Below are 27,173 nucleotides of genomic sequence, written 5' to 3'. Positions count from 1 at the left end.
ATGCTGACATGTTTCAAATCTCAACCCTTACAAAGTATTACCCTTTGATTGCTTAAATTCTACTGAGTGTAAAAACTCAGTAGAACATACCAAATTTGAGCAAAAGGAAACAAAATCGGTTAAGTATTCTCTAACCTTTAGATAATTAAATTATTATTTAATAAGGGAAAATTTTAATAATAAGTAATTCTTTCTGGAATCTCAAATTAAGAAATGAAAAAAGCTACTGAAAACAAATCTCTTCTAAAATTCTTATCAAATGTCCCACTAAGCTCCTTTAAAAATTTGTTTCATCTGTGTCTGTGATTATGGTTGCAGTTATGCTTTAATATGTATGAAATCCTATTTATTTATTCATAATAATTTAATCCTCTTGAATAGTTACTCTTCTTTTTTAAAAATACTTTCTTTGGATTAAAATAATACCCAGCAGGGGTTCATTTATTTTTAGATAATGATAATAATAATGAGATAATAATTTAAAATGAAACCTTCAAAATTATATATATATATAAATAATTTTGAAGGTTTCATTTTAGGTTTCATTTTATATATATATATATATATATATATATATATATATATATATACATACATACCTGGATATTGTAAACATTAAACATTGCAATATACATTTTAAACAACTTTTTTATGCATCGTAGTTCTTATCTTTGATTTCATCAGGGAACTCTGAAATTTTGACAATCTGCAAGCTGAAACTATTGGCAGAACTATCTTTATACAGTTCCACAGAGTCACAGCTTTGCCACATGGATAGATGATGGTTTCATAAAAGATTCCCAGTCTAAATACAGACTTTAATTATTTTGTATTTTCAGATTCTAGATTGATTTGAAAATATGGTAATATTGACTGACAAGATTACAACTTATCATAAAGTGTTTACCAACTAAACCATTAGTTCTTTTTTTATGCGAGCATGTTTCAGTGTTAATAATATTAGAGAATAAATAATTGTTGTTGCTAGCATAAGGAGGGTGAGATTCTATCTAACCTATTCTCACATTTTAAACAAAAATGGATGCTTCTCTGTACAATGTATGTCACTGAACTCAAGACAGTTCATTCAAGACCAACATTTTTCACAGAAGGAGAAAGAATGTTAAAACAGAGCATAAAATGACAGCAATGAGTAGCGCAGAGACAAATCAAAGGGTTGTACAATAGTGTCCTATATGAGGTGAGCTTATGTCCTGTCGTTTTATTTAAACTGTGTAAGTTGCATCATTAGTTAAAAATTACGTTCCATAAGAATGTATCCCTAATTTTAAAAATAAAGTATTACTTTATATGAAATATGTAGTTTAAAAGACTTTTAATTAAAGTGAATTTGAACAGCAAATCCCATGAAAGACTAGTAAGAGTTATGTTTCCATTATTCAGGGACCGGTCTAGGGAACAGGTTGCAAGGTTTCAGCCATCAATAAGTAATGTGTTTAAGCATATAGCAAGTGCCATTTATAGATCCGTTAGACTTGGGAACTTAGAAAGTCATTTGAATGACCGAAGAAAGCAGTAAACGGATAATTTAAACCTTGCAAATGACAGATGTGAAAGAAACCAGTGAATGCGGGGTACCACTCTAGAGGACCACTGGTGCTTTTTGAGTTAGTGGATTCAATTTGGTGGCTTAATATTGTATACTTAAGAAGCATTGGTCCAGAAAATCAGGTCAATGGTAAAATGATTCGGCATTTAACAATGATTGCCTTTTAATACGTACATAAATGAATTAAACTCTAAAATAGAAAAATTGTGTTGTTTCCATCAGGAATTAAAACTCATTTCCTAGTAGCATTCACAACAGTAAACTCTCAATTTAGTGGAACCAAAATTTCCAGAAACTAAATTTCGTGTGATTACTTAGCATTTGGCTTTAGGATAGTCATGCAGATCAAAAGAAAATAGGATTACTTCAAAAACTGTTTGGTGTTTAACTGTCTTCAAACACACTCGGTCCTATGACCATACCTATACGTACTCCTGCTATACAATAAAAGTAACTTCTCAGAATAAACACTTTCCATTTTTCCTCACCTTTAAAATATGAAAATTGAAATCTATCATATATATGTCATAACTGACATGAGAAACAAAAAATGCAAAATCTTAAGTATTTATGCACCTAATGCATGCAATGTGGTGTGTGAAATATCCTGAGGTGTTCAAAAGTCACCAAAACACAGATATTTTTCTCAAGAAACTTAGAGATTAGAGGAATAGAAAAGGTAAATATATTAATAATTATAACTTAAGGTCAAAATTGATAAATGCTCTAAAAAGTAAAGGTAAACTAACATCAAATTTCTGAGATAAAAAATGTTACATAGAATATGAAGGGAGGTTTCATATGCCAAGTTTTATTTACCATGACCTTCAAATAAATATTATTTGGATATATGGTAATCAGAAAAAAGCATTCTAGTAAGAGGGATTAGTGACAGCAAAGACCTTAAAAAATAAGTGGATCACTATATGAAAATACATTACAAATGATTAAATGAATGCCTTGTTGAGCTGGACAGATCAGGGTTCAAATATTGCTTCTCACATTTACTAGCTGTGCAATCCTGCATCAATTATTTACCCTCCTCATCTGAAAAATGAAAATGAGAATAGTGGTTTTTATTAAGGTTTGTTTTGAAGAAAATGAGAAAATGCATATTAAAATTCCTGGTTCATATTATTATCATTGTCATTATTGCTATTTTCAATATTTTTATTATGGGGTTTGGAAAATGCTATAGTTTCATACATGTTTGAGTACTTACCTTGATGAAATGTAGAATAACTAGTGTTGATTTTTTAAATCTCAAGTGGTATACTCCTGTCTAATAAGGAAGTTAGAAAAACAACTTTGAATTTTTACCTAATTATTTTATATTTAAATTCCAAGATCTATAATTAATTATAATTAATACATATGGGTAACACTCTATGTCAAGCAATGTGTTTTACATGTACTTCCTGAATTAATCTTTATAATAACTTTATTATGTAGGTCTAGTAGTCCCCCATTATCTGAGGGAATACGTTCCAAGAACTCTAGTCTTAGTTGCGTGAAACCACAATAAACCAAACTTTATATATACTGTGTTTTTTCCTATACATACATACCTATGATAAAGTTTAATTGATATTACTCACAGTAAGAGGAACAATAATAATGATATAGAACAAGTATAACAATATACAATAGTAAAAGTTATGTAAATATGATCTCTCTCTCTCAAAATATCTTATTGTGCAGTATTCATTCTGCTTGAGATGTGAGATGATACAATGCCTACTTGATGAAGTGATGTGAGGTGGATGACAGGCATTATGATGTATCATTAGGTTGCTACTGACCTTCTGATGTATGATCAGAAGGAAGATCATCTGCTGTAGATGATCCTGGATCATTAAGCCATGATGATGTCGATGGTTAAATATCAGGAACAGATATGTCGATCGCTAGAGATCCTTGATAGTTGACTTGTTTATTTCTGGGTTTTCTATTTAATATTTTTGGACCTCTGTTGATTGTAGGTGACTGAAACTGCAGAAAGTGAAACCATGGGTAGGGACCGGAACTACTAAGCCAATATATCCCCATTTTACAGATAAGAGTAAGGAAATGAGTCCATGTTTCTGGATTCACTGATAAATATGATAGTTAACTCTAAGAACAAGGTATATAAAAGTTATTTAGCCTTACTACACAAAATAAAATCCATAGAAAGATACAGAATTAGAAGCTGTCTAATAGATTTATTACACCATTTGAAAAAGCATTACGTAAGTAAATTCGTTTCATCGATTCTGCAGATATTTGCTGTTATTTCTATGCACAAAGCACTGTTCTAGGCACTGCAGAAGTTGCAACAATTAAGTTTTTCTCAATCCAGTTGGAAAGTCATATATTTACATCTTTACTATAAAAAGTACCATAATAGAGATGTAGGTGAAGTGCTAAAATAACAAAAGTAAGAGAAATATGAATTCTACTTACTGTTAATTATGGAAGACTGAATAAAGAAGAATCGTATTTGAGCTCGACCTTAAATAACTGGAACCTTGTGAAGAACATCCTAAATAGAGGGAATAAAATGAGTAAAAGTATGGGATAGTAATGAAATGGTTACTATAAAAAAGACAAGAGGATGGAAATGGTTTTAATTATAAATAGGGAGACCACAGAGGCTTTTGGAGACCTTGCTAGATCTAAGATTGTTCTACAGTCAATCATGGTTGAAGAAAAAGGCTTTACTGCCTCTAGATACCTGTGATACAACTAAATATGAATTTTCTTTATATTATATAGTGGGAATTCTGAAGGAGTTATGAGTGACGAGAGAAGAAAGGATTGTTGAAAACATTTCAGACACTATTTCACAAATCAAGAAGAGAGATGATGAGAAACTGGTCTTAGAAAATGGCTTTTGAAATGAGACAGATGTGATGGAGTCAACAGGATTTGATGTTACAACTCAATTTATGGAGTGATGGGGCATTTGACTCTACAGTAACACTGAAAATTTCAAAATCATGTAACTTGGAGGTAAATGGTCAAATAAGGAATATAAGAGGTGTGAGATGAATGAAGTTGGATGAAAATAATAATAGAAGGATAATTTTATTAAATATATGTGTCTATAAAGTATATTTATAAAGCATTTTAATCTATATAAATCAAGAAAGATGAATACAGCAATTATAAATAAACCTGATGGTCTTGAATAAAATAGAAATTATATTAAGATCAAAAAAGGTTGATCAGGATTAGTGGGCATTTAGAAACCAGTTTTAAAGTGTCCAATGCCATTCTGATAAATGATGAATTAGTCAGAAATCTCAATTGAATCCTATTTACTTCTATCTATTAATTATGAGATACAGAGGCATAGTGAGATAACTGAAGTGAAACATTCAATAACAAAGACTTGATGGAAATGGAGAGCAGAGGAAGGTACTGGGCGAGGAGTTATAGGCGAAAGACTATTTTATTTAAATTAGGCTCCCTGGAGTATTTCTGATTCTAGGCTAGACTGAACCTGGTGTTAGACTATGTTGGAAGATAAAGACACTCATGGTGGAGTAAAATAAAAGCAGTTCCTGACTTATTTCTAACAATTCCTAAGATGTGTTGCTGCAAATGAGACTAGAAAATAACCAGTCCAGGTTTAATTAATCATGAATAACGTTAACAATGTGCTAATTGAAGGTGCCTGGCACAATTCTTTGTGTTTTAAAAGCATCATTTAATGTATTCATTACAAAAAACCTTAGGAAGTAAGTATAGTGTACTAATGGAACAGTCACATAATTCATACTCATCACATCCTCAACAGTATTGGAGAACCTGAAATTCAGAAAATAAAAAATATTAAGGTAAATGTTTGAGACTTTGTAATTAATTGTTGACACAGAGCTTTATAGAGGAAGTCATGGTGTTAACAGAAGAGAGACTCATGAGAAGAAAATAAGTCTGGAGACAGAGCCTTGAGAAATATTTAGTTTTTCTGAAGCTTTTAGGAAATACTGTGGACAACAATTAGACTTTTACTCTTAAATGTAAATGAACTGTTGGAGTGACAACTTCAGAGTTGTTTATCTAACAGAAACTTGGCTTATATAAACATTAACTTAGTCTTAATGTTGTGATCATGATGACATCAGCAATTTTCTTGATAATATATCTTAGGTGACACCAAGATTGGTTAAGCAATGTGGTCATAGAAAGGGGAACCAAGAGACTAAAGAACTTTCAGAAAGGTTCATGGGGGCTTGGAGAAGACCAACATCCCAAAACCTGGAGAAAGAGTATTTAAAGGAAGTTATAATCAATTTCAAATATTATGAAGAAGTCGAGCCAACTGAGGATTTAGAATAGATTTCTGGACCTTGAAAGTAAACAGCTTCCTTGGAGTGGTGAAGGAAGAAGCCAAGTAACAATGACTTGAAGACAGAACAACCTAGAGAATCATTAGACACTATAGACAATGAGTGGTTATTTGTGACTTTTAATTTTTTGTTGTGTTCTTAAGAGGACTAATTCTTATCTATTCTTTGATAGGAAGAGCAGAAATGTCATTCACAGATCTAGAGTTTTTTAAGTCAAGACAAAAAGAAAATCAAGCGAACACTAACATTCTTATCCTCATCTAATTCCAAATCTATGATACCTGTCGCTCACAGATCTAGAGGTCAAGACACACACACAAACAAACAAACAAGAGAACATTAACATTTTTTTCCCACATCTAATCCTAATCCCAAATCTATGATACCTGCCTTAATATAAGAGTTGTCAACATTCTTTTTAACTAGGAGAAAACATCCAAGGTATGATTACTGAGGAGTCCTCCATCCCTTTACCTCCCTCAAAATACCTTCTCTACCATCATTTGCCACCCTTAAAGAGAATGCCTGTCTATACACATTGCATTTGCATTTTGTTAATGGATGGCGATAATGAAGAGGAAGGGAAAAACAATAAATATACAAAATGGTAACACTCCACAGAATGATACTTAAGAGGCATAGGAAGAATTTTCTAAGTGCAAGGAAGGTTACAAAATTCTAAAGTTTTACCAAAGGTAGGTATGCATTACTATCCCCACTGTTATCACATAATTAAGTAAAAGATTACCATAGGACAGAATTCTGAGGTAAGCAGGCATATATTCCACTTGGCTGACTTTCTAGCTGAGCAAATGTTTCTCTTGGCTTGAACACAGACCTTCATTTATTTTCATTGTGAATAATTTTCCTGGAAGTCACTGTTGCATGAATGGTGCTTCCGTGACTTCTGATCAACCCAGACAGCCAGAATTCTTAAGTGGGTAGATGAGCTCAACAAGCAAGTTTCTTTTCCAAGATATTTCTCTGTTAATTTTCTTATTCTGGACTGTAAAATGGTCTTTCTGTGAGGATCCTCAGACAGTAGTCAGAGAATTAATCCTGATATTCCTTTAGTACTGCATTCATTGTTCACATAGCTGTAGTGTAGACCTTCCTAAAATCTGGGGGAGTCCTCTTTCACCCTGAGATCTGACAGCTTGTATTTTCTCTTCACTCTTCCTACCCGATAGCAGAACCTGGAGAGATGCCAAAAAACTTCTAGAGCTATGCAGAAAACTATTTAAAAAGCACTACAAAACCTTAGGACCAGATGGAGATCATTGAATAACTAAAAAAAAATAAAAAATAAAAAAAATGTATTTTATTATGAACATTTTTTGTAAAATATAATTTCCTGTAAAATTATGGGAAGAAAATAAAAATGCTAAAATGTTGACTGCTCATCTGTGGAATATATTATTAGAGGTAACTACTATTTTCCCTTTTTGTAAGCATTGGTAATATCTAAAATTTCCACAGTGATAAAGCATTTGTCTATAACTTAAAAAAAATTTTTTTAAAAACCAACTTTGCAGAGGAAGTTATTAACAGTAAGATTGATATAATCATGTGAACTACTGCTTCATTTGGATCATGGAATTTTAAGTCTAAAAAATCATGTTTTAAGAGAGCCTGTCTCAATCTTATTATTTTACAGATGAAGAAAATGTATTCCAAGCAGGAGAGAGGTGAAATAACTTGCTTACTGTCAAATATTCACATTACTTGAGGTAAATACACATCTCTTACCTTAAAAATTAGCATCAAGCTTACATATTCCTATATTCTGCTTGAATTCAAGCCCTACTTACTCTATAAGAGTGAAACATTGACCTGAAAAGTCCACCGATCTAAGAATCACTTAAATATTTACCAGAATGTCTGACACATAAATTGGTGCCCAGTCCTGGTGTATAGTTGGTGCTGGACCTATGAATAATAAGTGTTCTGATTTTTATGGACCACTGCGAAGCATTGTTACAGATGCACTCGCTGAATTCAGGGTTCCTTATATGACAGCAAACTGGTGGGGAGGGGCATCACTTTGAAAACAAAGGACATTTACTTTCTTTGACTGCTATCTGGGATAAATGATGTTATCTCAAAATGGCAAAAAAATTTAAAAATAGAAAAAGAAAAAAGGTACCAGTTATAAGGAGACTGCTACCAAATTAGTAATTATATCAAACAAATAAAGCTGCCCAGTGTTATGCTCTAGCCTCACTTGATCCATTTAGAAACATTAAAGAGGAAAAAAGAATAGGCAGAATGTAAAAATAATTACCCTGCAGAGACATTTCTAGCTGTGAATCTATATCTAATTCTGTTTTTACAAATTATCCAACAGAAATTGTTTCGTTCAGCATATTGGAGAGTGAAAGCACATGCTAATACCAATAAATTGGATTTGTGTTTGGGAAATTTATGTGTGCATATTTAAAAAGAAATATTTGCATACAGCCACAGATGGAGGAATCAAGAGAGCATGGCCCTTAGTTGCAAGGATAACAATATATACATTACACTGGGAGATGCAATCTGTGTGTAAAACAATTCAACTACTGATTATAAGAGTGACACATTCTGGAATGATGTACCTTTAAATTCAGCAGTAAACATGAAGATGGGACTCTTGCTGTTTGCCAGCACAATTTTTCCCATGTCTGGGTTATTTCAACATGTATCCTCCTAAGGAATTCAAGATATATTTTAAAAACTGTTCATCAACTTTAAAAGGATAAAATCCATATGAGATATTAATATATATTGTTAAGCACTCTATGAACTGCGCTACATGAATGATAATGGCAAAATGCAAAAATTAAGAATCAATAGGCTAACTAGGGTTCTGGCTATGTGCTAGTTTCTATCTATGTAACCATAGTTTATTCATTCATTCATTCACTTATTTACTTCACTGCAATTACACAGTTTTCTAACTTATATAATGGACATGACAATACTACTTATGTTATAAATACCCAGGAGAATCTATTTAGATAATGCACATAAAGAACTCATTATAGCATCTAGTAAATAGTAAAATCTCTAGGATCATTATCATTTTTAATCCTCTTCTAGAAAGTGGCAGTTTAAGATCTGAGGGCTTTCCAAAATTGGGCTTTCATTTGCAAAGCAGATACTAATTCTTCCTTTGGTAGTGAACACCACTGGCATTTAAAATAGGAGAGATGGGGCAGATAGTTTGAGGTGAAGCTGATTGTCCAGAATGCCAAATGTTACTAACAACATAAATAGTGAGCATGAACTAACTTGCCAAGGAGCAGCATCACCAAAAGTCAATTTGAAAGAGAGACTGAGACTTCTAAAATACTTCTCAAGAAAAGATCCTGGGAGAGGATTTATGTCCAACTTTAAAACCATAGGGTCAGAGAATGTTTATTGTTGTTGTTGTTGTTGTTGTTTTCTTCCCTACCCAGGTCTTTCATTTAACTTTGTCCTTGGCCCAGCCCCTACTTATTGAATCCAAGTATGCCCTCAGTAGAATGAAGACTACAGATAAAAAAGGAAGTAGCCATGTTATATAAAACTCCACAAGATTCTTAGGCACAAAAAGCACTGCTTCTGTACCTCCTTTACATCACCAGTTACAAAAGGGACAGGGACATAGTTCTGTCTTTTTGACATTGACTCCATGCAACCCTGGCATCTGAAAGGCATTCATATGTTAGTGATCTGGCCACGTCCCAAAGAGGTGGCAGAGAGAACGTGGTGCTTGGTGGGCTGGGGGAGACGGGGATGGGAAAGGCAGTGACGGTGCTCAGTAGAAATTCTGAGAATGTCGGGCACATAGCAAGCCCTCCAAAAATATTTGTTTGATGGTTTCATCATCCCTGTACTGGGCTGAATTGTGTCCCCACAAACTTATGTTTAAGTCCTATGCCCTGGTAACTGAATGGATTTTATTTGAAAATAGGGTCTTTGCCAAAGCAATGAAATTAAATGAGATCATACTGGATTAAGGTGCACCCCAATCCAATTACTAATGTCTTTAAAAGAATAAAGAGATTGAGATACAAATATACACAAGAGAAGAGTGTCATGTGACTGCAGAGGCAGAGATTGGAGTGATGCCACCACAAGCCAAGGGATGCCAACGATTGTCAGCAACTACCAAAAGCTAGGAGGACACCTGGAAGGATTTTCCCTGGAATCTTCAGGAAGAGCAGGACCCCACCAACACCTTATTTCATATTTGTGTAACCTATCAAATTGTAAGATAATATATTTCTGTTTTTTAAGGTCCTCAGTTTGTGGTACTTTGTTACAGCAACCCTACGAAATTAACACAGTTCCCATAGAGAAAGCATTTTATCAACACCTAGCAAGGTGAACAGCAAGGCAAAGGCAGTAGAAGGGCAGAGCTTAGCAAAATATGCAAAATCTCTCTGCCATTGCCATGTAAGTATTGGTCATCCAATTGAAAATGCACTTGCAAACATTACTTTCAACAGGCTGTCAAAAGAACTTGAGTAAAAGGAACAGGAGAGAAGGCATAGTAGGGAGCTAGTGTTTATGGGCAGGTACAGGCAAAATCAATCTCCCAATGGCCTCATTTTCAGTTCCAAATTGGGGATGCCTAGAGAAATGTAAACTACGGTAATATAAAGTAGTTTCTTCTTGATTATCCTAAAAACTGCATTTGATTGTCACTGTTTAAGGTTCACTTATTATCCAGAAATGCGCTTTTTTTTTTCCTAGAATGATTATGCCAACTGTTCCACTTAAAAGGCTCTTTGTCATTGAACACAGTGAAAAATAATTCAGAAATGCTGACTCCAGAGAAATGTTTTGATAACAAAAATTGCCAAGGCAAGCCACAAAGAAAGCATTTCTTAGCCTCAAATTGAAATATTTAAAAGAACTATGGTGGAAAACAGCAATAACGAGCCTTCCAAAGTTGATGATAAACATATATTGGACTTTATGATTAGATGAATTTTAACTAAACAAGATCCATGAAGCACCTATTACAAGTTTTGGGTCCATTATAGGCAATACAGTAGTTGATAGCAATAAGAGTATGATAAATATTAATGATGAATTTTATATACTTCTTAAAATTGTCTTTGTATGATTGATTGGTAGTAAATACTGTCAACTAAGACCAAAGATGTTACAAAGATGTGAAGACAGTCTTGGTAGGTGGTTAGAAAGTTTACATGTGCAGGGTTGACACATAAGAATTCACCACACACATGAAATTGATTCCAGTGATTTCTAGGTAAATGCAGACATATTGGTAGGAAGAAAACTTGAGGGTGCAGCACCAACCATAGACTATACTGAAACTAACATTATTATTCTAGAGCTTTCATGAACCAGAATCTGTATCTTTTACAAATATTGACTTAACCAAATTTATGTCACCATAAAACCTACTGGCACACAGAGGTTAGCGATATGGGGATGGAAGTTAGAGCTACATACTATAGCTCTAGAGATCAGCCTTTAATCAGCACACATACCACTTTTCAGAGTGGAGACAGGTCAGGTTTTAGAGCAAGCATTTAGCATGTGTCAGGGAGTCCATCAAAAGGTGAAAATTAGGGGTCTTTGATGGTTTTCAAGGCATATGACAGAAGGAGACCGTAAGTGTATAATATGTAGAGAGACAATTAGGGATAAAGACATTTTCAAAATGATTTGGGAGAAGGTAATATCTTCTTAGTTAAATGTCTCAAAAAAAGTGAGACATTGAGAGATTGAGAATGAAATTGGATCTCAATTTTGTTGGTGTCTTAGTTGAGGGTAGTGTAATAGAATACTACAGAGTGACAGAAATAATTCTTACAGTTCTGAAGGGTGGGCGGTCCAAGATCAAGGTGCCAGCCGATTCAGTTCCTGGTGAGAGCACCCTTCCTGGTTTCAGGTTATATAAAAGAGAATGAGGGGAGTTTACTTTAAAAAATTGGCTCATGCATTTGTGGAGGCTGGAAAATCCAAAGTCAGCCAGACAGGCCAGCAGGAAGTCTGAAGGTCCAAGGAAGGGTTTATGTTATAGTTGGGGTCCAAAGGAAGTCTAGAGCAAAATTTTCTCTTCCTTAATGGAATTCAGTCTATTTTCTCTTGAGGGCTTTAACTAATTAGATGAGGTCTACACACATTTTGGAGAATAATCTGCTTTACTCAAAGTCAACTGATATAATGTTGATCTTATCTAAATATATCTTCACAGCAATAGCCAGTCTGGTGTTTGGCCAGATATCTGGGTACCATGGCTCATTTAAATTGACACATAAAATTAACAGTCACACCCACTTATGCTGGAACTCCATGAAGGAAGAGGTTCATTTGCCTCTGGACCCTAGGCACTGTACCTAGTGGAGTGACAAGTATATATTAAACCCCCAGTATTTTTTGGAAGATTAGCTGCTTTTGAAGATTGATACTACATGGTCCATAACCCAGAATATCATGTACCACAAAGCGGTAGTAATGGTAGACAAAAATACAAGAGAGGGCCTAGGCAGAGTGTAGGGATTATTTACAGCCTTTCTGTTTGATGTTACTTGGAGGTGATACTGTATCTACAAATGAATTATCAATGAGAAGCGACAGTTAGAGGCCTACAGGTACCCTCTCTTCTTGATTGAGGCAAAGGAAAGTACAACTGGATAGTCTAACAATGATAGTAAATAAAACTGGGTTAACAATTTACATATGGTATGTGAAAAAAAATCAGAGGCCTTGTCCTCTACAGTTTTTACTTTATCTGAATGAGTTTGATTCATACTGTTTCTCATGCTGGTGGATATACTCATCTGTATATATTGTGTGATAAACTTTCAAGGTCATGGGAATAAGTAGAGATTTAATTGAGATTTGAATACTTCATGTCTCTGCTATGTCATATCTATGTACGCAAACAAAAATGTCTTGGAAAACAAGTCAAAAGTTCATGTCAGCCTCTTTTTAGATGCAATTTATATTGAGCCTTGCAAACACAAATGCAGTTTTTCTATCTTTGACCTCACTTCTAAACCCTGTTTTGTCCTAGGATCCATGACCTTTCTATAGATCATAGCAGTGAATCATATATTCATTTTGAGAAAATAGGGTTCCAGTGTCCTCTGTATTCTGATTCACCACTGAATGTTAAGTGGAAATAGCTTTTGAGTTTTAATTCTTATTCCTTCTGCTTCTACATTGTTTGAGGAGGGTTTTCACAGGTACTTCTTAACTCTAAGCTTTTCTTTTGTTTGGTTTCTTTTGCTACAAAGTGCTAGAGACTTCACGAGCTACTGGACGGTCAAGTAGGCTTAAGCAGAGCTAAGGAAACCCATTTCAACTTTGAATCATGCCTTCTTTTCTCCGTCTTTTCTTCTGGACTATCGGCAATATTATTTTGTTGTTTTTACCATAAAAATACTTTTATTGTTGTTTCCAAATATAAAAATTATATTTACCTCAAAAGAAAAAATAACTACTCAGAAAAGTATAAAGGAAGTGAAATTTATTTTAAATACCTCTTCACTAGAAAATTGTAGTTAGGACTTTGCTAAATATAATCAAGACAGACAAATCTCTTTTTCTAGAGTGTGTAAACATGTGTACAGGTATGTGTGCACCTATGTGTGTGTGCATGTGTGTGTGTGTGTATATATATATACACACATATATATATGTATATATGTGTGTGTGTATACACATATATACATATACATATATATACTATGTTGGACAGCCTCCTTCTGTCTCTCCACATCCATACTCTCCATATCCCCAAAAGGCTACTCTCAGTAGGCTTCCTTAGCATCTGGTTTCTAATTTGTCTGGTCCAATTAGAAGCTCCAAAAAGAAGTCAGAAGGAGGGATGAGAGTGAGAGCTGAAAAAATATTTCTTTAGTCCCCTCCCTGTTGGCTTCCCTAAAGCAGATTGTATTGCTCTGTCAAATTTCTCTCATAACAGACACCTCTAAAAGTCTCTTAACTTCTGGCTTCTGGTGACTTCTGGCTCCCGTCAGGCCTGCAGATTCTAAGGGCTCCAATGAAATAGCTCCAGGGTATGCAATGCACTGTTCCTTGTTCCCTAATGCAAGACTCCTTTGAAAAGTCATTTTAAAAACCGTCTTCAAATTAGCCTAATTCGAATATGCCATCTATTTCCAGTTCTTATGAATAAGTCACCCTACACCACAAACACACACACGCACGCACACACACACACACACACACACTGCTAACTTAATTTACTAAAATAGGATGGTGCATGCTATTCGCACATTTTTTATTATTCTAGTCTCATCTTGATGGTTATTTAGGTTTTTCTAGTTTTTCACACTATAAGCAATGAGGCCATTTTGCCAAGTTTTTGTGAAGTTATTTTATGGTAAGTTCCTTTCTATATATCAAAGGTATGTGTATTTGTGTATTTTTAAAATTGGTAAATAGGTTAACTTTTTTTTTTAGATTGTTGCACCAAATTTGATCCTTACCAACAGAATACGCATCTCTGTCTCCTGCACTAATGTGCCAGTAGTGTATTTTATCAAATATTTTAATCTTTGCCAATCTGAAATATAAGAAATGTCATTATCATTTTTATCTCCTTAATTATGAGCAACATTGAAAATGTTTCATATGTTTACTTAGCTATTTGTATGTTTTTCCTTTGGGAACTGCCTATTCACACCCTTTGCCCAATTCATTTATAACACTTATTGTCAAGACAGGACAGGGTCTATAGTACAAAAAATAAATAAACTTAGAGCCTTTAAGAGATCTTTTTAAAGTCATATTAATCCATTATACTTTTCCTTTAGGTTTCCAATTGTGTTTTTCTAAATTTATCATGATTGAAATGACAAGATGGGGAGTCAGTTGACAGACCCTCTCATTGGTAGAGCCTGTCTTGCTCCTTCTCAGATTATATGATGCTCTCTTCTTTAAATGCTAGCTGAAGCTTTAGTGTTCTCTTTCTCATGTCAGGTTTCAGGCATTTGTCTTGACCTGTTCTTTGCACTTCTGAAGCGAGCTTTAGTGGACATAGTTTGTCACCATCTTTCACTGCCCCCAATCAATTCATTTTAGTGGTCTATCTACACAGGAAGAGGAAGGGGCAGCATAGAATACACATCTAAATGCGTGAACGGTGAGGTCTATATTCAGAGGTGCCTAGAAATGTATGCAAAAGGTAGATAACCCTGTTATGCTTTAATCAATCTGAGTAAATTTGAATTGTGTCCAGACTTTCACGTGAAGTAACTAAGGGATTAGAGCATAAGGAAAAACATTACGCCTTTACCAATGCTTACAATTTTATTGAAAAAAAAAATAGTCAAGTCCTCGGAAGTATAAGGGAGGATTTAAGGAAACCTGATTGATGGAAAATTTATTAAACTCTGATTAAAAGATGATTTAAATGTTAAGTACACACACACACACACACACACACACACACACACACACATACTGTATTATGGTTTTTCTAGTTTATCCAGAGAATTTTAATCTAAACTTACTAACTATACTATCTTACTGATCTCATTTGAAATTGTGTTATTCCTCCTAGAGGGCTAGGTTAGGCCATCTTCAGTAGGCTGGTGGTGTCTTCTTCAGTGGGAAAGAGGGTATAGAAACTGAAGTTTGTTGTATACCTAGGAAACACTGGTGAGTCACTGTGTTATTCATGGTCAAGGTATTCCATATAATACCTTGCCATCTCCATTTTTTGAAGCTAAACAGCATCCTCAGGACCACACGGAATAAGGAATATGGTGTTGAATTGAACCTAGCTCTTTCTAATCTCAAACTGCGTGCTATTCCCAGTAGACAAGTGTTTTTCAAACTATCTGTGATACAGGACATTTAGTTTTGTTTTGTTTTTCTGTCACAGACCAGTACATGGACTAACTGTGCATGATTAATCTGAAGCTCCTTCTACATGGAACTCATCATGCAGGTTCAGTGACAACCAAATTGACCTAGACCCTGTTTGATGAGAAGAGTCCCCCGACCACAGACTTAGCTGTCATAGCAATGTAAAAATTGGTAAAAAAAAAAAAAAAAGTTCGTAATCTTTGTACTTACTACCATCTGACAACAAATAACTTGCAGAGCAGCCACAGTCTACAGACCACACTGTGTTGCACTGAACTAGAAAATACTGCTAAAAACTAATTTATCACTTGCTTTATAAAAGACCACACATTATTATCGAATTAAAAATATGGACGCTGGAATTCTGCCTTTATGGTGAAGTAAACCTAATACGAAATGGTCATTCGAAGCTTTTGTCAGAATAAATTATTCCCTGAGGAACATGCTTGATAAGTAATAAACATGGAAAGCCATTGTTTTTTCTCCATTAGGCAGAGGAAAACTAATTTCACAGTTTGTTGTAGCTGAATGTTTGATATTCGTTATCTTTATTCTTATTCTGTGTTGTGGGTATTTAATCTTTCCCTTGGAAAATTACTTTTTATTTAATGAGATATTTTGCTCAGTCCATTTGTAAATAAAGCAACCATACTTAAATAATTTAGATTCCTGTGGTTCTCATTTTACATCTGATTTCCTTCAGTTGATCTGCCAGCATACATGACTGGGTTGTCTTTCCAAATTACCTTGCCAGGAATACACCATAATTTTTTTCATATGGAAACTATATTAAACCTTTATAATTCAGTGATTTTGGCACTACCACACTTTCCCAAAATCCACATATCCATGAAAAACATTTAAAAAAATAAAATCACTCTAGTATCAGCATAAGTGGTATAGGAGTGATCCTTGGGTACTTAAAGAAATACCTTAAACTAATTGAAAAGACATTTTAATGTCTATCTCCAAGTTGTTTCTCTTCAATATGTTTGACCTGAACCACATGCATGTATAGTAATGTGTACCTGCTTTAAAAATTACCTTATTTTGTAAAGAAAACAATGTATACTTTTTTTTCTTTTTTGAGTTTTTTCTGTTGGTTGTGAAGAATAATAAAGGATGAGGTTCAATATAACAACATATCTTTATTAAGATTATATCCACCTTCTGTAAATAATGTAATAATTGCTCTTTTTGGCGATCGCCAGAGCTGTTAATTTTTATACATCATGAAAGTTCTAAATTTGGAGGGTCTTTATACAGTTAGCCATTGTTTTTAAGGAGATAGTAATAAAATATCTTGAATTTGTCTAAATCATCATTTAGACTAACGAGAGACTTAAAAAGTAATAAAGAATAATATCTGAAAACATCATCCACTTGGTTAAGTGATGGAAAAAAACTAAAATATAAATAAATGCAGTCGACCCTCCTTATTCATGGGTTCCGCAGATCAAAATTATTTGAAAAAAAAAAAAAGTTACCTTGTTAGGCCTACGATGGTGGTGTCTGTACCGAACATGTAAAAATTTTCTTCTCTCATCACACTACTCCCTAAACAACTATAGTACAACTATTTACATAGCATTTTCATTGTACTAGTTATAAATTATTTTGACATGATTTAATGTATATGGGATGATGTGAGGTTACATGCAAATGATGTGTTATTTTATATAAGGAATTTGACCATCCTTGGCCTTTGGTATTTGCAGAGGGTTCTAGAACCAATCTATTGAGGACACCTAGGGACAACAGTAAAAACAAAATATCCAATACTAACCCAATTCCTTATGCTACACCTAAGAGAAGAACTGAAGTCTCTGTCCTATGTGGGATATATGTCATTGTTGGAATTGTCACTCTAGAGATGGTGGCCTTAGATGATTGAGAACCACATCTCTTTGAATGATTCTGCACAGCCAAGCAGAATTCTGAAAGCTGTTTCCCACTGATTTCTACAATTCTTATCTAATTTTTAGGTCTGTAGTTGTTTGGTAGGCCTGCCATAACAAAGTACCACAAGCAGAATAAGAATAAAGATAACGAATATCAAACATTCAGCTACAACAAACTGTGAAATTAGTTTTCCTCTGCCTAATGGAGAAAAAACAATGGCTTTCCATGTTTATTACTTATCAAGCATGTTCCTCAGGGAATAATTTATTCTGACAAAAGCTTCAAATGACCATTTCGTATTAGGTTTACTTCACCATAAAGGCAGAATTCCAGCTTCCATAATAATGTGTGGTCTTTTATATCTGCCACATTTTTAAAATTTATCATTGAGACATGTTGGTAACTTTTATTTATATAGTAATAAATTGCCTTTATTTAACTTCTAATATCAGATTTGAATAAGGTTAATTGAGGTCCCAGAGCACATATGAAGAGCTAGAGATTTAAACACCAAAACATTTACCCCATTTAAAGCAATGAACATAGAGCAGAACCAGTGATAGGATAATGGTTGTTGTATAATTATAACTGTGTACTAGTAATTATTTTAACAAGCTTTATTGACCATCTAATCAGAAACCTTCAATATGCTAGAAATGGTACTGTGTGACTTTCATAGTAAGCTAGCCAATGCCACAATCTTTATAATTACTATTGTGGCTGTAGTAACAGATTGAAACAGACCTTAATCTCTAAAAACTTTGTCTTTCCCCTACCCTCATTCTATGTTGCATAGACACATTGCATGTTCTCACATTCTCTGGATTACTCGCTCCCATTTCTCTATATATTATCTATATATTTGTTAAATATATGAGCAACCCAGTTCCAGAATTCCACTTAAAGAACCACTTGTAGGGACCACCCCTAGCACTCTTCACTGTATTTTGTCATTATCACAGCAGGAAATATCACACTCAAAGCAGATAATTTGAGAAAGCTATTTACAAAGCTGTGGACAGAATGTGGGAAAACCACAATTATGCAAAACCTAGGATTAGAAATAGTGGAACATCATGAACACACCTAGGCTTGAGAGAGCAAAGACTAAGAGCAGTTAACAAAACATGGAAAGTAAGAGAGCTGTGTGTAGAAGTCCACATAACAAAAAGTTTTATATATGAGGCAAGAATATAGTAACCACTGCTTCGGTTGTTGTGACACTAAAGCTATGTTGCCATTGACTTGAATTTTGCTGTTATATGCCCCAGTCATGCTTCAAAGGAATAGAATATTTCTCCTTGGGTCTTAGTTTTACTTCCAAAGGCGATCAAAATACTAAAGCTTTTATGAATGGATTAGAAGTAGCGAGCATCAGTCATTGTCAAAATCTTATCAACTAGCAAACTAATTCCTTCCAAACATATTTTTTGTTGAAATACTATCTGAGTTGAGTCTTATATCAAAATAGAAGACATGAAAAATGTGTCCACTTTTGAAACTGCAGGAACACCTGCAATGTGTCTTACTCTGCAGTTGCACTAAACATTGATTCAGCTGCTGGATGCAAGGTTCACTTAATCTGGGAATGCTTAGTGCAAAAATGATGAGGCTATTACTTCTTAGCTTTGCATTCAATCCAATGAAGAGAGTACGATTTTCCACTGTCAGATGTCTCACTATTAGATCACTAACATTTTCAAAAACATTTCTACATAAAGATGAGGTTAAAGTGATTCATGCATAGCCAGAAAACTTTCCAGTTTTAATATGTAAAGGACAATTATGAAAGCTTATAGGAAGCATTTTCTTTCCCCATTTTGACACCAGTTTTCTCACTTCATGACTCTACATAGTCATAGTTATTGTAATAGGAATAAGCCTGCTCTTTAAAAGGAGAAATAAAAATGCACACAACCTCTATGAGATGTCCATGAGTATAAAACAAGGAACATAGATTTTAGAAAGATAATATCCATGTATTCAGGCTAGGAAAATGAAAAAGAGTTGAGAGGTAAAAATGTATATTTGAATCACCATATAGTTCAGAAAACATTACCCAGCACAAATCCATGAGACAGAACTTTGTTAAATCTATTCTTTTAACTTTTTTAAAAAATTAGATTTAGAACTAGGGCACTTTGTTTGTTTGTTTGTTTGTTTGTTTGTTTTGTACATCTGAGTCTATGAATGACCACTGTAATACATGGCTATCTATACTGTGTGCTCCTATTCTATACTCTACTTCAGCCAGGACATGCTGGGGATATGATATACCCTCAACAACTTGCCAATCGCTTTATATTTTGCCACCTAAAACATTTTTAACGACAAAAAACAGTGGAGTAGATCGTTGTTTCTCTAAGTGTGTTCTACAAAGCATTAGTGACACATTAAGAAATTTTTTGCTGACCAACTATTTTTGTTTCATTTTAGGAATTTTGATTTATTTAATAATATATTAAAATATTATTTCATGATGAGGATATATCATCATCGATCTTCTTATTTCATGGATGTTTATTTTATGCATATTTAATAAATGTTAAAGATGAGCCATCTAAAAATGATTAAAGTTTATTAAAGATTATACTAGTATGCATGGATGGCACAATGTAAAGCATCCTTTCTCTCTTTCCTGCACCAGTGTTGGCCAGTGTTGAATTACTACAATTAACTCATTTTGTGAGCTAATAGTTGTGAATTTTTATGTTAAATGCAAAACTGTACTTATATTAAAGGAGTTTCGTGTCTAAGACAGAAAAAGAGCTTAAGTACATATTTGATTATATCAAGAATTCCAAGAGACAAGCAAATACAATTCTCTGACAGTTCGGAATTAAAAATCATGTCCAATTGGTGACCTTAAGAAAGGCATTGTTGGGCAGGCAGCAATGAAGCGAAACTCGAAACATAAATTCTCACCATTTGGGATAAGTTGAAGAAGCTGTGTTTTAGGCAGCAAATGGTGTAAACAAAGCATTTGGAGGCATTCTTGAAGAGGGGGCATCACCCTTAAATACTACAGTGGAGGCAAGAGAGAGTAAATGTAGTTACCTGTCTAGAGGAGACCAAAGAAATGACACTTCGCTTATCAGAACATTTTTTTTTTTAAGCAAGATTTCACACTGACCTTATTTTACTTATTTGGGATCTCATCTTTAACTACAGAGGCACTTTTTAAAATGAATAACTCATTTGAAATCTATACTTGGAAATGTCATATTTTCTAAGACTCAACAGGGATTTACTATATTTTTAAAGAACAATTTCTAAGGGAAAGTATTTTATATATAAAACGTAATCCCTTGACATACTACACAAAGACAAAAGTCTTTTAGTATTCATGATGCTTATTTCTAGTTCTGACATTTCTATCTTCCAAGGTGGCTTTCTTAATCCAAATACAGTATATCGACTCAGTTCATTACCAAGTAATTTTTAATTACAGATGTGTTAGGAAAAATACTTAAGGGTTTATATCAGAGATACTTGACAAAAAATTGCCAATCAATGGATTTATTTTTTTACCTTGGTGTCATTTTTCGATGACAGTATCCTGAGTAGGCAAGGAGATTATGCAAATCTGTTAGTAATAGCTTTAATCTGTGTGTAATCATTTCTTATTATTGTGATACATTGGATATACTGAGAGTATAGATTTTCCAAGAAAACGTGTTGATGAATTGAAATTCTCCTAAGACTATTTCTACCTGGATAGCCCACCAATAGTTGAAGTCCATGGGCAATGAGGTTGGAATTTGTTACACAAAGCTCGATATATTAAGTAGAATTAATGGACTCAGAATAATCCATCTTACTGCTGATTATATTTGAGACTACACTCTTAACCCAAATTGTATTTTAAGGAGCACTGGTTCTTGGCAATGTTAATCAGAATTTCAAATAATTTGGGATAAATTTAGTAATAGTATTTTTCTTTTACAGATTCAAAATATAAATTAACTTGTTTAAGGAACTGAGAATTTCTAAAGTTTATTTTATTATTATTTCACATATACAGGAGAAGGCACACATCAAAATCCTCATTCTGTCTTCTAATAGAGTTTTGTAGCTGTATTATTCATTTTTAATTTGTGTCTCCCATCCTTTAAACCAATTTGTGAAGGACACTTAGCTAACATGTTTAATTAAATGCAACTTTCCATTCATCCTAAGATTTAGAAATCAGTCAACAGGAAAAATAGCCAGCAAAACAAAATCTCAGTGAAAAAGTCTGTGTTTGTTTGTTTTGAGAATTCTCGTCTCTCAAATAATCTTTAAGCTCTACCAAAGGCAAATCAAGATTAAGATTAAAATATGAGTTAGAAATTCAGAAAGGATACTGGGTAATAGAAATGCAAATGAAGTCAGCATAAAAACAATAATATTAAGAGTTGTTCAAAATGATATTGCATAATTTTCTACTTTTGAGTAAAGAAGGGATAAGCATCTTCAATCCAATGATGTTCGGCACAGCTTCACTTATTTCAAGGAGAGGAACTTGAAGTATACGGTCAGGGAGGGCATTCCAGGTTCTGGGGCTTTTATTCCAGTCTTGTGGAGTTCCTGATGGTCTCACAATGTGACTGGATTCTTGAGACATGGGCCAGCTTGAGGGTCTGGAAGTAGTTTCTGAGGGTGCAAAGAACAGTTTGGGTTGAGATATTTGTTGCAGTGGTGTCATTTTGAATGTTATAAAAATATGTGATTATATGAAATCATGATTTCTATGTTACTGGTAGATTCAAAATATGGGTGTACTACTGAAAAACAGTGTGCTAAGCTGTCCTTTATCTGAAGGAGGGAGTGGGGAAAAATCATATCCTTTTGTAATAATGCAATGATTAATCAAAAAGCTGTCACCTTTCTCTAACATTTTAAACTGTCAGGGGATTTTTTTTCATAATAAGAAAAGATCATCATTTCTAACAAGATAAATACTTAGAAAAGCCCACTAAGCATTAGTTTATCAATATCCTTGCAGTCTTTGATCCACTTTGTTAATTATATGAAGAAAAAATGAAAATAAGTTGATAAATCAAGCTCAGCATAAGCTTTGTTTATTATTTGTCCCATTAGGAATTTGATTCTAGTTGTTGTTTCAATCTCATCCTACTTCCTTTGTGGTTTTCAAAGATGAGCTAAAAATGATTGAACTTAATATTTAATGGTTTCAATTGTGAGGATTGTTGAATATCCATAAAGCTGAAATAAAGAACATGAGTAATAGGCATATTTCCCTTCATTTTCTGGTCTGTCATACTGTTAGTCTTTTAAAAAAGGTAAGGTTTGAGATTTAAATTACAGATAACAAACTGATGACATGTACTTTTGATTAATTAGGCGAAGCCCTTGTTCTATATGCCTCTTGACCTTGATAATATCAGCATCATATTGATAACCTGCTATTATGCATTTAAACTGTTCACTGCCACTGAATATAGAAATTAGGAGGAAAAAAATAACTAATGACAAGAGTGTTTAGCTAGTGCTGTTTCAGTTACATAAATCTTACAAATCTATTTATCACCTCTCTCCTTCCTGAGAATGGCTTTTTAAGATCTCAGTTTATACCTTTAAAACTCAGTGGCCTTCAAATTCACTGTAGTTAGTTCTGTATAGCAATAATCACATCTAATGTTCTTTTTAGGGTATAGTTCCAAGATTTGCTATAAAGAACCACTTTGAGGTTCCTAGACTTAGGTAAGAGTCCTAGTCTCTGAATCTGATCTTTTCCCAAAGACAAAACCACTAAGCCCAATTTTTAAATAACCTGAGGCCTCAAAACATTCTCTTTTTTTTTTTCAATATTTTATATTCTCGAATTTATAGAATATCTATAAAATGGCCTTTTATTTCTGCATGCATCCCTGCCAATTTTCTCCTAGCTCATCTCTTTCATATAATATTTTGCTAAGTACTTTCAACTATAACTAATCTACATTACTAAGGTTTGATTTTCCAACCTCTTCTCCTCTGCTATTGAATGAGGAGCATGGTCTGCCTTCCAATCTACCACAAGCAAAAGTTATATCAAATGTTTTGCTACTCTCTAACATGAATCATCATCTTTCCAGTCTCCACTATTAGTTATTTTTCACTAGGCCAATGTATATTTTAGATTCTATTACCATAACACTTCACTTCCAGTACCAATTTCTCTTCTCATCAGGTTAGATTGCATTATACTGAGATAACAACTCTGAAAATTATATTACTTGATTTGCTCCATGCTACTCCATGAACGAGTAGTTTGGTATAGTGTTTGCACCATCTGAAACATTAGCTTCTCTGGGAGTCTCACCAGAAAACCACAGCATGTAGAAGATTGACACTGCTTTTTTGTCAAGCAGACTGTATATGATACATATCACCTCTACTTATGGCCCATTGGTCAGGACAAGTCTTTTGGTCCCTTGTAAATGAAAGAAGGCTAAACTATACGTCTATTCGTTGAGCAGTAAATAACTACCACACTGTAGGTAAACCATACTGACCAATTCTTTTGTAACTTTGTCATGTCAGCTTCTTTCGACTTCTTTAGTTTTCATTATGTGGTTATACGTCCTTCGATATTTCATTAAAATTCTATCTGAATTTTCGCACTTCCTTATTAGCCTCTTATATCCAATAGCGATTTAATTTCTTTCATTGATTAAAGTCAAACTTAATAATTCAGACCATTTTTAAATATGTTGATATCTATAGTTATGTAAGAAACCAACAGACAATAGACAAAATGTTAGATATGTGCAGGTAAAAATAAAATATGGAATAATAGTTTCTAAGCCCTGAAGCTCTGAAATGACACCAGCTGGGATATATCATATTCTTTGAAATATGAATGAAAAGAAATGTATATTGAGAACAGTCACTGATGTTTCATGTTAATAATAGATTACAATGTGTTTCTTAAAGTTTTCAACTTTTACCTGTCAACTGAAAACACTGAAATAAAATAGTAAAGATATTGCCACCTCTACAATCTGTACATAATTAATAATTGTGACATATATCATAGTCATGAAGATGCTATAGATGAATACAGATAGGATTCACACACTAATCTGAACCTAGGAAACAAATCTTACCAGAAAGGGAAAGATATTCATGATACTACTGCCAAAAACTGGACGATGATGACTGATTTTGTTGCCCAAGTTCAATATCTCAGAGACTGACATAGAGGGAACACAATAAATGTGTTAATATTCAGTAGCTATGAAGAATAAAGTCCTCAGAATGGTCAAGTATTCTGGTTCACCAGAGTATGTGTGGAATACCAATTTTTAAAGAATTAGGATATGAGAGAAACTAATTTTCATTTAAGATAATGTGATATAATTTAACATTTCTTTGATGATTCAGAATATAGTTAAAGATATCTCAGAATCCATGCAATAAATGTTGGTCATCATTATTCTAAATATATAAATAAATGCTAGTTAATAGATATCTCTCGTTAGTAAAAGATATCATTGTTTTGGGAGGAATGCAGGCAGGCCACGGTGCTTATTTTAATCCTCCCTTTTACTCACTTTGAATCCTTAAGCAATGTATTCTGAGGAACATTCCTTGTCATTATCATTAATTATTATTTTATATTATCTAGAATATTCTTTGATCTAGTGAATTCCATGCTTATATTAGAGTAATACTTAGATCATTTATATTTTAATATTAATTTATTTTGTGTTTTTCTAGTTAAACTACCCTGTATATTTTCTTGTACCAGGAAGTTAGTAGTCAGATTTAGCAGATTTAATTTAATGGATCTGAGTCATTTGAAAGTCGTAACATTTAAGATCAATTGTGTTCTGACTTAAATCTACACCCCTTAGTATCATCTGATTACACTCCTCTCCCCACTTGAAGAAATGAGACAGATTTTAGTTTTAACATGTTTCATTGCTCGTCACATTCACATTTTTATTTCTCAAGTACTTCAATTGGATCTCTTCCTTTCCTTACTGAGTCTCTTCACCTCATGAAGTACTATGCATCTTTCAAGGTCAATTTCTAACATCAAGTCCTCCAAGATATTGCTCACGTTGGATTGTTGAATGCGTGCAGTGTTCCAAGTACACTGTCAAGGTGTGAAATAGCATGAAGAACAAGACAGAGTCCTTCCCTTAGAGAAACCTATGGTGCGGTGGAGGAGATCCATGCAGAGATAATTTCAATATAAGGTGGCGAGTCCAGTGGTAGAAGTGTGCAAACATGTTATCCATTACTTATTGGAAATCCCCAAATAGGTTGCTGATGTACCTCTATGGCAATAATCTTATTCAGTAGCAAAGTATGATAGAAATTGAATTTTAATCCAAGATTTCTCACTTATTGTGACATTGATTCTAATACTTAATTAGCTTAATTAGTTTTTTTTCTAATTGTGGTAAAATATGCATAACATAAAATTTACTGTGGTGTTTTGTTTTGTAGGAGGTGAAAAAATTATGCTCAGAGAATAATTTTGTTTTTCCAGAAATTTATTTAAAAGAGGTTTGTTTTGGGAACTATAATAATTTCACAAGCCAATAGCATACAAAACAATATCTCTTAATAAGCCAAATAAAGAAATAACATACTCCATACAAATGAAAGATAAATCACACTATTGTTCCAGGAAAGGGGAGATGAAAGGAATAAAGCACAAATTTAGTTTGGGGTATACCTTTTATACAAGTCTGGTTTCTTGGAGAGTCAGCTTAACCAACCAGGAGCTGACTTTCAGGGGTCAGAAAACAAAACAAAAGATCATGTTGCTAGAGCACGTTGCTAGGTAACCAAGGCACCCAATGATGGCAGGTAGGCTGATCCTTTTCATGGAGACTGCTGCATGTTTTCCATCACTGCCTTTTAGGGAGTACTCCTTAGGGTGGCAGGAGCTAAAGTCCCAAGAATTATCAGAGAGCTTATTTATGTGAGCAAAGTCACTTTGCCCAAACCAAAACTCTTAAATAGTCCTCACAAACTCTCAGTATTTGTAGTCTCAATGTCCCCTTACAATAATTGTTTCACCATATGTTTTTTATCTAGAAGCCCCCAGCAAGGCCCCTCAGCAGCTGAGCTGCCCAGTGCTGATCACTGATGATGGATGAGATGACGACATCCCAATGCAACTTATTTCACTCTTATATCAAAACAACTTTACTACTAAAACCAACTTTTTTTGTCTTTGTCATAAACAGGTGGATCAAAACTACTTCACTTAAGTCAGAAACAAGTAGATTCAAAATATTAACCCAACACACAACATTTACCATCTAAAATTTTTTTAAAGTATACAGTTCAGTAGTGTTAAGTACATTCATGTTATTGTACAGCCCATCTACATTACCCCCTTAATCTTGCAACTTTAGTATTTTTTTAACAAAGGGATTGTTCAAGAATTGAATATGATAATATATATAAAATATCTAGTTCATAACCTGGCACATAAATAATATTCAAACGACATTTTTTTTCTGTACTTCCTCTATAATGAGATGCTATTTTGTGTGAATGGATGTATCTCA

The sequence above is a fragment of the Rousettus aegyptiacus genome, unplaced genomic scaffold, assembly GCF_014176215.1.
Source record: "Rousettus aegyptiacus isolate mRouAeg1 unplaced genomic scaffold, mRouAeg1.p scaffold_m13_p_6, whole genome shotgun sequence".
Lineage (NCBI taxonomy): Eukaryota > Metazoa > Chordata > Mammalia > Chiroptera > Pteropodidae > Rousettus > Rousettus aegyptiacus.
The sequence above is the reverse complement of the archived record's forward strand: the minus strand, read 5'-3'. Positions refer to the sequence as shown.